The sequence below is a fragment of the Callithrix jacchus genome, chromosome 7, assembly GCF_049354715.1.
Source record: "Callithrix jacchus isolate 240 chromosome 7, calJac240_pri, whole genome shotgun sequence".
Lineage (NCBI taxonomy): Eukaryota > Metazoa > Chordata > Mammalia > Primates > Cebidae > Callithrix > Callithrix jacchus.
In genome coordinates this window covers 154,887,060-154,901,995 of record NC_133508.1, presented here as the reverse complement: position 1 = coordinate 154,901,995, position 14,936 = coordinate 154,887,060, and the positions used below count along the sequence as shown (strand labels likewise).

Below are 14,936 nucleotides of genomic sequence, written 5' to 3'. Positions count from 1 at the left end.
GTAGCTGGGATTACAGGCATGCACCACCATGCCCAGCTAATTTTTTGTATTTTTAGTAGAGACGGGGTTTCACCATGTTGACCAGGATGGTCTCGATCTCTTGACCTCGTGATCCACCCGTCTCAGCCTCCCAAAGTGCTGGGATTACAGGCTTGAGCCACCACGCCCGACTCTCGTGCAGTTTTAATCTGAGTCTGTGCAACGTAGTATCCATCCAAAGATTTAAAGGTTTTCTTTATGCATATTTCTGGGGGTTCTTTGCCTGTGTAGCTTTCCCCTGTCCAGTATCCGCGCCACAAAATTCCAACCTCTGCCTCCCTGAACTCAGATATCACTCTCCCAAACTCAGAGAGCCTGCTGTGCTCGGCTTGGGATAAGCTGTGGTCCAGAAAGTACCTCCAGGAAGGAAGTTGGACAATTACAGGGCTCGTCTCATCTGTTTCCCTTCTCTCAGGGATTACCTGTAATGTCTGTGTACAATGCTGGAAAACAGTTGTTTCATATATTTTTTCCAGTTTTCTAGTTGCTTTGGCAGGAGGGCAAGTTTTATACCAGCTACTCTTTGATGGTCAGAAGTGGAAGAGTCTTTTTTCTCTAAAAATACATATACACACACGGTCTCTTTTTTCCTGGATGCTGTTATACCTGGTTGTGATGCTAATGTGTGTAAGCCAAGCTACAGACACAAGGGAGCTACCTGCTGACAAAATGAGTGTGACAAAAATGACAGGAAACAAAGAAATGTCCTGGGTCCTCAAAGGCATCCATGATTCACTGAACTAACCAACTCTGGAGCATCCTACCCTGGACAACTGTTGCTGTGTGAGAAAAGAGTTTTTCTTCCATTTTAAGAAATTGGGTTGGGGTTTTTGTTATTTGAAGTCAAAATATCCTGGCTTAATACAAATCAGTATACTAATATGGCAAGTGCTTAGTAATTGTTAGCAAGTAATATTTAAATATAATTATCAAACACTGTGTTACCTAAGTGGAAAATTGTTTCATGTACATTCTCTCAATGTCATAGCAAAACTAGGGGGTAGGTAGTAGCATTAACCCCATTTTACAGATGCCACACGTGAGGCTGAGAGAAGAACACCCTTTTCAAGCTTACAAATTTAACTTATGGCACAGCCAGGATCCAGTCCCAGCCTCCCCTGACTTCAAAATTACACTGTTATTTAGTCTCCATAATGTCGATTTTCAAGTCTATAAATTTAATCTAGATCATAGTTATTTTCACATAGTTATCTTTCACCATTGAATAATGAAAAAAGTACCTTACAACACAGGGACCAAGGACACCTGAATGTTTGCCCAGACTTAGTAGGGAGAAGAAAGTTCTAATCCTAACCTTCTGGCTGCCTGTTTCAGAGCAGAAAGATGCGTGTGCCGCCTGCTCTGGTAGCTTCATCATAATAAAGGGTATCTGAACGGGAAAGCTGAGCAGGCAATGGGAGTCAGAGTTAGGTCCAGAAACATCAGAAGTGCAGCAAGGCCAAACTACACAGCCTGGGGGTGTCACCGGGGCCACCTGAGCTGGAGGAAGTTTTCCAATCAGCGTCAGTGACACAGAAGATGTGAAACAACAGTGGCTGGAGAGAAGCCCCCAAGACCCATGTCGGGATCCTGTTATGGTCAAGAACCTGAAGGTCATTAGTTTAGAGATGCTAGAAAGAGCCCCTGGTCTCTAAATTGTACCCTGTCCCTGCCATGAATGCCAAAGTCAGGTTTAAGGCGTGGGGAGACACAAAAAAATGCAACACGTGGTGGTGGCATCCAAACACAATAAATCTCCTAGCAATGTCCTGCTTTAGCCACTTTGCGCAAGGGAAGTTTCTGAGGGCTACAATCGGTGGAGAGGAAGGGAGAGAGGGAGCGAGGGAGAGAGGGAGCAGGGAAAGGAGACGGGACTGCGGTGGTGGGGCAAAATGCCCAACACTGGAGTCCCACGAGGCCAGCATCACTGCTGCATCCTTTTGTAATTCTCAACTCTAGAACGGGCATAAGGCACATTTCTGTTCCTAACTGGTGCCTTTCCCATAGAAGTTGGACAGTACTGGAGTGAGTGATAAGTGAAAACACATTACCAACTAGGAGGAGGGCACCTGGAGGTGTGTGTGCGTGAGTGTGTGTGTGTGTGCGTGAGTGTGTGTGCGTGAGTGTGTGTGTGCGTGTGTGTGTGTGTCTGTTGAAGGGGCGGTGAAAAGGAAGGAGACTCACCTTTTTCTCCTCCAATCCCAGAAACCTGAAAATGACAGTAATTTGGGTAGAACTGCCTTCAGAAGTAGGGAGTAGACAAGAGAAATCTGAGCATGACTGATGAGTAAGAAGAGCAACAAAGATTGCGTTAGCCATGGACGAGAACATGGAAAAATGGAAACAGTGAATTTGTGTGGGGGGAGCAGGGAGGATTATAGATGATTTTTACGTCTGTTATTTCAATAAATAGCTTCCTTTAAAAAACACATCCTGTGTTTGAAAGTCAGGATTCTGTCTGGATATTCCTGAGTCTCCCATTTCAGGAATGTGACTCCCTGCCCTACAGGGTGGCAGCACTTTAACTTAATCCCAAGAACAAAGAAGGGAGACTTTGCCACATTTTAATGGCCTCCAGCTGCAGACCAGCCCGTCCCCAGCCTCGGCCTTAGCCGCACCCTCTGAGTGTTCTGCTTCTGCGCTCCCCACGTTTGGCTGCCTCTGAGATCAACCCCCTGGAAAATGTGACTGCCAGTGTCACCATTTGCAGGAACCAGCCAGCCTCTGGTGTGAGGAGTCTTGCTGGCTTTGCATTTCCCAGGTTCTCCCGTGGTGAGAAACCCAGGCCGATCTCTCTTCTCTGCAGCTGCACGGTCAGCAGAGACGCTTTGCTGAGAGACACTCTGCTAAGTCATGACGTGGGCTGCTTGGTCCAGAAATCTGAAGGCCTGACAGTCCCATCCAGTGGCCGCTCCAGCATAGATGAAATGATCCAACGTGGCTCCCTCCAGCTTCTCTTTCACAACGTCTCACAGGGAAGGTACAGCAAGGAAAAACCCCTTTCATAAATCACCAGATTCAAAAGTCACTCCCCTGTTCTCCCAGCAAGAAGAATCTAGATTCTTAAATTATTTCCTATATTACGAATGATAAAGTTTTTAAAATTTAAAAATTAAATGAAATGGTATGGTGGTTCCTCAAAATATGGAAATAAAATTGCCTTATGATCTGATAATTCCATTCTGTTTTATTTATATCATATCTACATTGTATAATTCCACTTCTGGATCTATACCCAAAAGATATGAAATTGAAAGCAGGTGGCTCATGCCTGTAATCCCTGCCCTTTGGGAGGCTGAGGCGGGTGGATCACCTGTGGTTGGGAGTTTGAGACCAGCCTGGAGAAACCTCATCTCTACTAAAAATACAAAAGATTAGCTGGGCATGGTGGTGCATGCCTGTAATCCCAGCTACTCGGGTGGTTGGGGCAGGAGAATCACTTGAACCCGGGAGGCAGAGGTTGCGGTGAGCCAAGATTACACCATTGCACTCCAGCCTGGGTAACAGGAGTGAAACTCCATCTCAAAAAAAAAAAAAAAAAGAAATTGAAAGCAGACAGGGAAAATGTGGCACATACACACCATGAAATATTATGTAGCCATCAAAAACAATGAGTTCATGTCCTTTGTAGGGACATGGATGAACCTGGAAACCATCATTCACAGCAAACTGACACAAGAGCAGAAAATGAAATACCACATGTTCTCACTTATAGGTGGGTCTTGAACAATGAGAACACATGGACACAGGGAAGGGATCATCACACACTGGGGTCTGTTGGGGGGGAATAGGGGAGGGACAGTGGGGGGTAGGAAGTAGGGGAGAGATAGCATGGGGAGAAATGCCAGATATAGGTGATGGGGAGGAAGGCAGCAAATCACACTGCCACGTGTGTCCCTGTGCAACAATCTTGCATGTTCTGCACATGTACCCCAAAACAAAATGCAATAAAATAAGTAAATCAATAAAAAGAAATTGAGAGCAAGTACTTATACAGATATTTGTATACGCGTGTCATAGCATTACAACAGTTAAGAGATGAGAACAATTCAAGTATCCATCAATGGATGAATAAACAACATGTGATACATACATACATATATATATATATACACACACACTCATACATACATATATACACACACACTCATACATACATATATACACACACACTCATACATATATACACACACACACTCATACATACATATATACACACACACTCATACATACATATATACACACACACTCATACATACATATATACACACACACTCATACATACATATATACACACACACACTCATACATACATATATACACACACACTCATACATACATATATACACACACACTCATACATACATATATACACACACACACTCATACATACATATATACACACACACTCATACATACATATATACACACACACTCATACATACATATATACACACACACACTCATACATACATATATACACACACACTCATACATACATATATACACACACACTCATACATACATATATACACACACACTCATACATACATATATACACACACACACTCATACATACATATATACACACACACTCATACATACATATATACACACACACACTCATACATACATATATACACACACACACTCATACATACATATATACACACACACTCATACATACATATATACACACACACACTCATACATACATATATACACACACACTCATACATACATATATATACACACACACACTCATACATACATATATACACACACACACTCATACATATATACACACACACACTCATACATACATATATATACACACACACTCATACATATATATATACACACACACTCATACATACATATATACACACACACATATATACACACACACACTCATACATACATATATACACACACACTCATACATACATATATACACACACACACTCATACATATATACACACACACACTCATACATACATATATATATACACACACATACATACATATATACACACACTCATACATACATATATATATACACACACATACATACATATATACACACACACACTCATACACACATATATATACACACACACTCATACATACATATATACACACACACTCATACATACATATATACACACACACTCATACATATATACGCACACACACTCATACATACATATATATACACACACACATACATACATATATACACACACACTCATACATACATATATACACACACACTCATACATACATATATACACACACACTCATACACACATATATATACACACACACTCATACATACATATATACACACACACTCATACATACATATATATACACACACACTCATACACACATATATATATACACACACACTCATACATACATATATACACACACACTCATACATACATATATATACACACACTCATACATACATATATACACACACACTCATACATACATATATATACACACACACTCATACACACATATATATATACACACACACTCATACATACATATATACACACACACTCATACATACATATATATACACACACTCATACATACATATATACACACACACTCATACATACATATATATACACACACACTCATACACACATATATATATACACACACACTCATACATATATACACACACACTCATACATACATATATATACACACACACACACAATGAAAGCCTAAAAGGTAACAAAATTCTGATACATGCTGCAACATGGATGAACCTTGAAGACATGCTCCATGAAATAAGCAAAACACAAAAGGACAAATACTGTATGATTTTAGTTCTGTGTGGTACCTAGAACAGTCAAATGAAGAGAAACAGGAAGTAAAGAGTGGCTTCAGGGGCTGGGGAGAGCAGGGGGACCAGGGAGCTCTTGTGTCACAGGTACAGAGTGTCGGTTTAGGAGGGTGAAAACGTTCTAGCGATGGGTATGATGTTGGTTGCCCAAGCCCAGGAATGTACTGAATGCCACTGAGTTGTCCACTTACAATTTGCTAAAATGGTAGGTTTATGTTATGCGCATTTTACTATAATACACTTGATCTTAGACGAAAGGCAGAGAAGCGATATATTTTACCACAATAAAAAAGGAAATGTAATAAGTAATTAACGAACTCATTCAGTTAGCAAATATTTATGGAGAATTTGTTTACCAGCATTGAACTAGACAGGACACAAAAGAGAGAAGGCGATCTGCCCCAGGGAGGTTGCCATCCAAGGTGCTAAGTATACAATCTTGCCAAACTACCCTCATTTCCTCCTAGATCCTGTCAAGAGAACCCATGAATAAAAGTCCATTGATTTCTACCAGATTTATTTTTAGCTCTGGTCCTCTCTACTCAGTCCCTTTTAACGCGCTTATACGCATTTCTATGTACCCATGTGAACCCTCACAACATTGGGATATAATCACTGGCCTGTATATTCACCTTCTCTTCTTGACTCTCAACTTCCTGATCTACCTTGTCTCTGCACTCTAACGCTGTGAATGCTGCGTGCCTGAGTCAGATGGAGAATGTGGGATGGAGCTCGCCACTCGAAGTGTGGTTTGAGTACCAGCAGCAGCAGCAGCAGCCCTCGGGAGCTTATTAGCAATGCTGACTTTGACTCACTCCGGACGTATGTAATCAGGGTCTGCATGCTAACTGGATCCCCAGCTGACCTGTGTGCACATTCCAATTTCAAAAGCCTTGGGTTAGAGGCTAAAACAGGTAGATGGGGAGCTTGTGTCTGGGCGTGTGAGTTCACACATGCTTTTTGTGGAGTCTGACCTCCCCAAGAGGAGGCCCTAAATGGTGTCCTCTGAAAACATCCTCTCTGATCACTCACTCCGGCTCTAGGCTCGCCCACAGCTTTCCTCCAAAACGGCAGCTGAACTGGGCTTACGTAAGAAGTAGAGGAAAATGAGCCGCAGTAAAGAGAGGATCCCAGCCCGCCTGGGTGGGGCAATGGAACCATTACTACTTCCTCAGATTGCATCTTATCACCACAGCAATATTTTTGGGCCGAAATCCCTTGCAGAGTAGATTTCTAAATTCCAGCTTACTTCTTCTTTCAAAAAAAGGACACCAGAGATTCGTGTGATTTCAAAGGCACGCAGTTAACAAACACTTGTTAAGCTTCTGCTTTTAATTCCTTCATTTCACGCAAGAGCAAGCCAATGGCCGAGTGAGGTTGGAGACGGCGGCTCTGTTTTGCTCCCTAGGATCAGGGCTAGACCAAAATTGTGAGCGTCCTGGAAGCCTAACAAGTTGGTGCCCCTTCAAATGCTTTTTTTTTTTATCCTCCCCCGAGAGACAGAGTCTCCCTCTGTTGCCCAGGCTGGAGTACAGCGGCGTGATCTCAGCTCACAGCAACCTCTGCCTTCTTCATTCAATCCATCCTGCTGCCTCAGCCTTCAAAGTAGCTGGGACTGCAGGTGCACACCACCACGCTCAGCTAACTTTTGCATTTTCAGTAGAGATGAGGTCTTGCTATGTTGGACATGATGATCTTGAACTCGTGAACTCAAATGATCCACCCGCCTTGGCCTTCCGAAGGGCTGAGATTACAGGCGTGAGCCATTGCGCTCAACCTCGAATGGGTATTTTTGAAATATTTGCTCAACATTTCTTTAGTGACTTCAGAAATAAACTGATTTTCTATTAATAAAAGTTCTATATTGAAACAGATTATTAATTTATTCCCAGCAGCCAAAACAAAGTCCGGGTACTGATAAAACTTGGCAAAATATTTTTCTCTCTTCCGATGTTCTTATTCTTGCTTCGGCTTTCCTTTGCAATTTTCTAAACGAGACAACTTCATGATAGGAGTATGGAAGGACTTAAAACGTAAGTGAAAATAATCAGATTACTGGATCTCAGTAAGTAGCACTATTAGGGTTCAAAACCCTGTTAGGTTTCAAAACTTATACAGCTGTGATTTCCAGTTTCAGGGTATGCATCAAGCACATGGATATGGTACATCTATCTGCATGTATTTCACAGGGATAGATCAACTCTGGAAAAGAGTGTTTTTAATTGACCACTTACAGGTGTTGTGTCCTCCTGGGAGAGAAACCAGTGATTGCACGACTGGGGGGAATTGTTAGAATCATTCTGATTTATATCCGTGGTGTTGGGGTACTCTGGGCAGCTTTTTGTCTGGATCCTCTTAATCCAGCTTGGACTGAAATTCAGATGCATCCAGGCATATCTGGAGGGTTAAAGGGACAGACCACCGGAGACTATTTACAGGGAGGGCCGAGAAGAGTGGTGGAAGAAGAGGCTATTGGAAAAGGAGTCATCCTAGAGAAAGACTTAGACACAGAATCTGGTCTCTCAGTACCGCCTGTTCTCTAGTGAAAGGGCTTCCTGCCCCAGGACAACAATAGGGGCTGTTGGAACATTTCCTGACACCATCCTCTTCTCCTTCTCACTACAGAGCAGTTGAGTTGACCCAGAATGGTGGCTCCGGCACTGAGCCCTGGTTCCACCTTTCCGGCTGCAGGCTCCAGCAGTGAGCCATCACAGGACTGACGGGAACTAGAGAAGAAGAGGAGGGGAAAGGAAGACCACAGGGCAGCTGAAAGGGCTGCTTCACAAACATGCACGAATCTTCCTAGGGTCTTAAAAACAAGTAGGAGGGATTGACGCTGACTTGGCCGCTAGTGACAGCACTCTGAGGATGATTCTGTCTACACTCTAAAGCTTGTTTGTGCTGATAGGATAAGCAATAAATTAGGAGTCGGGACCTCTGCTCTTTCCTACTCGGGTGACTACTGGCAAACCTCTGAGCACTGGTTTCCTCATTTATAAAACGGGGCATTTATAACTGCCTTCCCTCCCTGTATTCAGCCATTCTTGCATCACTACGAAGAAATACCTGAGACTCGGTAACTTGAAAAGCAAAGAGGTTTAATTGGCTCATGTCATGGTTCTGCAGTCCGTACAGAAAGCCCCGGGGCATCTGCGTCTGGGGAGGCCTCAGGAAGCTTTTACTCATGGCAGAAGGGAGCTTGTGTGTCTAGTGGCCAAAGCAGGTGCAAGAGAGAGAGTTGAGGGAGGTGCCACCCACTTTCTAACAGCCAGATGTCATGTGAACTGAGAGCTCATTTATCACCAAGGGGACGGCCCAAGCCATTCATGAGAAATCCACCCCCCTGATCCAAACACCTCCCACCTGGCCCCACCTCCAACACTGGGGATTCCATTTCAACATGAGATTTGACTGGGGACAAACTATATCACAAGAGTATTGAGTTTCATAAGATAAAAAGTATTTGACAATGTTTTGTTAATTGTAAGTGAAAGTAAGGTGTTATTTTAGCCAGAAAAAATGTCAGCTCCCAGGGTCAGAGCCTAGGCAAAGGGGCTGTAGACCAAGATGAGATTGACAACCAGGAAGCTGCTGTTAGAGATTTTACATCTGTGCCAAGAGAGCTAATAGACAATGTGGGACAGCCAGCAACAGGTGATTTGCACAGTAGCATGAGTGAATGGTGCCCCTGGGAGCTGTGAAACATCGCAGCTCAGATTCTTCAGACCCCATGTTTCTTCATATTGTACTAAAACTTGTTTCTGTGTTTGAATCACCTGTGCTAGACAACACTGGGTGGGACTATCAGTGGGATTATCTGTTGTGGAGAAAGAATCTAAGAAAAACTTAGGAATGATGGGCATGGGTCAGGCATGGTGGCTCACGCCTGTAATCTCAGAACTTTGTGAGGCCAAGGCAGGTGGATCACAAGGTCAGGAGTTCGAGACCAGCTTGGGCAATATGGTGACACCCCATCTGTACTAAAAATACAAAAATTGGCTGGGCGTAGTGGTGGGCACCTGTAGTCCCAGCTACTCAGGAGGCTGAAGCAGGAGAATAGCTTGAACCCAAGAGGCAGAGGTTGCAGTGAACCAAGATTGTGTCACTGCACTCCAGCCTGGGTGACAGAGCGAGACTCCATCATAAAAAAGAAAAAAGAAATGATAGGCATAGTCTGTGAGTTGATACATCCACCTCCATATTACCCTGAGTGGTGGCAGAAACAATTTACCTAAGATCTCCCAGACCGTTATGTCATATCCTGTCTAGAAGAGGGCTTTCCCAGGCAGGGAGGAAACCCATTTAGCATTTTGAAGGTTATTGTCATGACGTCATAGTCTTGGGATTTTCAGTAATAGACAAGCAACTCACCAAGAAGCACAGGTTATGGTATGCAGTGCTCCAACAGTTTCTGGCCACACAAACCAAGGTGGAGCCTTGGGTATTAGAAAGACTTCTGTGGGAAGTTAAAGTGGCCTTGGTTATGTTAGCAACTGCTGTCAGCCTCACCCTGGTGGATCCTATCACAATGGGAATTTGAGGTATTTTCCCAGCCTAAGTGTGGTGTACTTTCCTTGGAAGGGAATACTACAGAATGCTGTGCTAATCACATTTCGACAAAAAGCATCGCAAATATTTCCTTGTTCCATATAGAAAGCCTTAGCAGTTAAATCAGAAAATGCAGTCTTGGCAGGCACTGCCAGGGTTCCTGGAAAGTCATTCAGTGCAGACACCTGGGACCAGATCCTAGGAGTAGCAGCAAGGTATTCCCTTCCGCTGCTGGCCGGTGACAGCTGCTTTGTGGCTCCTCCCCAGGGTCCTAAATGGTTCAGTGTTAATCAAACAATCCTCAGTCATCAAAGTTCCTTGAAGCTTTAAATTTCTGAGTCTGTCATCAAATATTCATTGAGCAACTGTAATCAAGGCACAATCCTCGGTACTGTAGAGTTGACATGGTTCCTTTTTCCCATCCCCTGATCTATTTGAAAGGTCATTGAAAAAGCCAGCTAACTACATTCTCATTTAGTTAACATCTTCTGTTAACACATCGCAAGCACATTATTTTTCCAGTTAACTGAAGCTTATTCCATGAAGCGCCAAGATTTTATTTGAATCTGTTGTGATGGAAATAGTTTCAAAACCTACTACACAGCTGTTGTCTTCCAGTGATGCTACAGAACATTGTTCCCTTGAATGTTTTAGGGTTGCTATTTATTTGCAACCATTTATTCAAAAAGTATGTATTGAGTGACTGTTATTCGGTTGGGCTCTTAACTTTAAGGAATACAGTGGTGAAGATTATATATAACCTGCCCTCCAAGGGCTTCCAGGTAATGCAGGAGACAGAGAAATTAGCAGGCAATTGCCCTATGGCAAATCACTGCCATGAAACGGTAAACAGAGAGGAACATTTTCTATAAAACCTCCAGGTCAGAAAACGACTCCAAAGGGGTGCCCAGCAGGCTGAGGACTGAAGTACCAGTAAAAAATAATTGAAAGGAGAATGAGGAAGTTGAAGTGAATACTTTGGGAAAAGAGAATTGTAGCAGCAAATATCGGCAGGCAACATGGAGCTTGAGGGAATACGCAGAGGAGACTAGGGCAGGGTGCAGGGGGTCCTGTGGCGGTGTGCAGGGCAGTTGGTGCAGACACAGCTTGGGGAAGGAGACATTAACAGAGCATGGACATAAAGACCCTTCTGTGTCATTGGATACCAATTGGATCTCCATCTTCTTTTCCATCTGTGTACAGTGCAATTCAATTAATTAATGAACAAATATTAATTGGCCACCTATCAAATGCCAGATGATAATAATTGCTCACAGTGAGGGTTTACTATAGGCTAGGCATTAAACTATGCACTTGCATGGATTAATTTATTTAATCCTTGTAAAGTAGGGACTAATCTTATCCGTATTCTATGAATGAGGAAATCGAGACTCCAAGAACCTAGGCAGTTTGCCCACACACAGTCACACAGCTCATCTGGTGCATAGTGTGCTAGGTGGCACAGGTGATGAGTATGTGCGTGAAATCCTTGTGGAAGTGCATGGTATTTCTATGACCCAGCCTCAGAAGTCACATACCATAATTTCTGCCATACTCTCTTGGTCAAAGAAATCACAAAGACCCATCCAAGTTTAAAAGGAGGGGGCATCTGACCTCACTACTCCATAGGAGAAGTGTCAATGTCACACTGTCAGAAGACCTTGAGGAATGAGAGATATTGTGGCTGCCATCTTTGGAAAATGCAATCTGCCTTAGGATACCTTAGAAAAAAGTCAGTGGAGGCCAGATGCGGTGGCTCAAGCCTGTAATTCCAGCACTTTGGGAGGCCGAGGCGGGTGGATCACGAGGTCAACAGATCGAGACCATCCTGATTAACATGGTGAAACCCCGTCTCTACTAAAAATACAAAAAATTAGCTGGGCATGGTGGCACGTGCCTGTGATCCCAGCTACACGGGAGGCTGAGGCAGGAGAATTGCTTGAACCCAGGAGGCGGAGGTTGCGGTGAGCTGAGATTGCGCCATTGCACTCCAGCTGGGTAACAAGAGCAAAACTCCGTCTGGAAAAAAGAAAAAAGTCAGTGGATTGAGGGCTGGATCCGCTGCCTGCATGACACCACTGTGCCATGTACACTGCAGAAACATGCGGCACCCTTGCTACCAGCGTTTCTGCTTTCGGAAATCTCTGAGAAAATTATAGAGATGGAGGGTGTTTTCTGGATCCCCATACGGTACTTCCTGGAATCATTTTTCCTCTGCATTGCCAAGGTCTTAGCACCAACACTGGTGTGGCAGGGTACGCAGTTAGTATTAATTCCAATTATGTTGATGGTCTTTGGCCTATCAAGCAGTGGGGACAGCTGCCAGCGGGGGAGGAAGTAGTTGTAATGTTTGTTCTTGTAAGTTGAATACATCTGGCCAGGCACCGCGGCTCATGCCGGTAATCTTACCACTTTGGGAGGCTGAGGCGGGCAGATCGCCTGAGGTCAGGAGTTCGACACCAGCCTAGCCAACATGGTGAAATCTCGTCTCTACTAAAAATACAAACATTAGCCAGGTGTGGTGGCGGGTACTCGTGATCCCAGCTACTCTGGAGGCTAAGGTAGGAGAATCACTTGAACCAGGGAGGCAGAATTTGGAGTGAGCTGAGATAGTACCATTGTATGCCTGGAGGCTGAGGCAGGCGGATCACAAGGTCAAGAGTTTAAGACCAGCCTGGGCAATATGGTGAAACACTGTCTCTACTATAAATACAAAATTGGCTAGGCGTGGTGGTGGGTGCCAGTAGTCCCAGCTACTCAGGAGGCTGAGGCAGGAGAATCGCTTGAACCCAGGAGGTGGGGGTTGCAGTAAGCCAAGATCACGCCACTGCACTCCAGCCCGGGAGACAGAGCAAGACTCTGTCTTTAAAAAAAAAAAAAGTTGAATAGATCTGAGCCACCATTTTTCTCTCCGGCAGAAAGCAGTAGGTTCCTTCACAGAGAATTATGAATAAGATAGTTACCCCTGGAGAGCTCATCTAGGAAGGGGTATCCTGGACAGGGCTGAAATTTCTGCTAGTAAAGTGACTGCAGGCTCAGTGTATCCAGGAGACTTCATCAGCTCTCCTCATTTGCTGGCATTCCACCAGCCAAAACATAAAGGAAGTGTAACACCCAGCAGTTACTGGATGACCAGATCCATTTCATTGCAGTGGGTGCCGTAGGGATAAAGGGAAGGTTGAATTAGTAAGTTGCAGAGGACCCAGAACATCAGGCTAAGGAGTTTCTTTTTTTTTCTTTTTTTGAGACAGGGTCTCACTCTGTCACCCAGGCTGGAGTGCAGGGTGCAATCATGGCTCACTGCAGCCTTGACTTCTCAGGCTCAAGTGATTCTCTTGCTTCAGCCTCCTGAGTAGCTGAGACCGCAGGTATGCGCCACAATATCCGACTAAGTTTTAAATTTTTGATAGAGATGGGGGTCCCACTGTGTTGACCAGGCTAGTCTCGAACTCCTGGCCTCAACAATCCTCCCACCTCAGCCTCCCAAAGTGCTGGAATTACACATGTGAGCCACCACGCCCAGTCAGGAGTTTCTTGCTTACTGACTTCCAAGTATTTTGGGGTTTTTTTTTTGAGATGGAGTCACTCTGTCACCCAGGCTGGAGTGCAGTGGCACAATCTTGGCTCACTGTAACCTCTGCCTCCTGGGTTCAAGTGATTCTCATGCCTCAACCTCCTGAGTAGCTGGGATTACAAGCACACACCACCACAAACGGCTGATTTTTGTATTTTTAGTAGAGACGGAGTTTTGCCATGTTGGCCAACTGGTCTCAAAGTCCTGACCTCAGGTGATCCGCCTGCCTTGGCCTCCCAAGTGCTAGAATTACAGGAAGGAGCAACCACACCAGTCCTTCTTCCAAGCATTTTTGATCATGTAACCCATTAGTATGAATTTTTTTTTAGCACTTTCTGTCAAAATGAAAACTCATCACTGCTGTACTAATATATAATGTACATCCTAGAACCTGTTCAAGAATAGAAAGTTAGGAAGATGAAGACAAATAATTATTAAAGACAATTCTCTCTTTTTGGTACCCCAATAGATTTGTGTGCACATGCCCACGTTGGTAGCCCTGACTCAGCTAACAGAAAAGGAGGGCCTTGCTCTCAGAAGAGGTGTGCGCGAGTTTGGCATAGAAGGAACTCTAAGCCGGTGGAGTTTCAATGGAGTTCTTAATAGCTCTAGACCTGGGCAAGCACTGGCTCTCTCTGTGGTTTTATTACCAAGAGAATCTATTATTCAAGTGTGAACTTACCTGGCTCCCTCCTCAGTTTTCACGTCCTCCTTTCCCAGCTGCTCAGGGTTGGAATACTCATTGCATTGTTCCATATACTGAACAAATTGCGCTGAGATCCGTAGACCTGCAACACTTCAAATAAAGGAAAATCATGTCTCATTCTGTCAAAGCTTTTTCTTGATCCAGCCTGAAAAGCTATCCGGTTTGTCTTACTCTTTCACCATGTGCTACAGTTTCTCTC

General features: G+C 43.9%; 1 long non-coding RNA gene across 1 annotated transcript in view; it reads right to left on the bottom strand.

Moving 5' to 3' along the window:
• Window positions 1–14,936, bottom strand: part of LOC144577083 (uncharacterized) — an 18,040-nt gene extending 3,104 nt beyond the window's left edge. Inside the window, exons 1-2 of the long non-coding RNA XR_013520366.1 lie at window positions 14,909–14,936; window positions 14,714–14,827 (exon numbers count right to left, since the gene is read on the bottom strand). This is a non-coding gene — a long non-coding RNA (uncharacterized LOC144577083). The remainder of the gene's footprint in view (window positions 1–14,713; window positions 14,828–14,908) is intronic.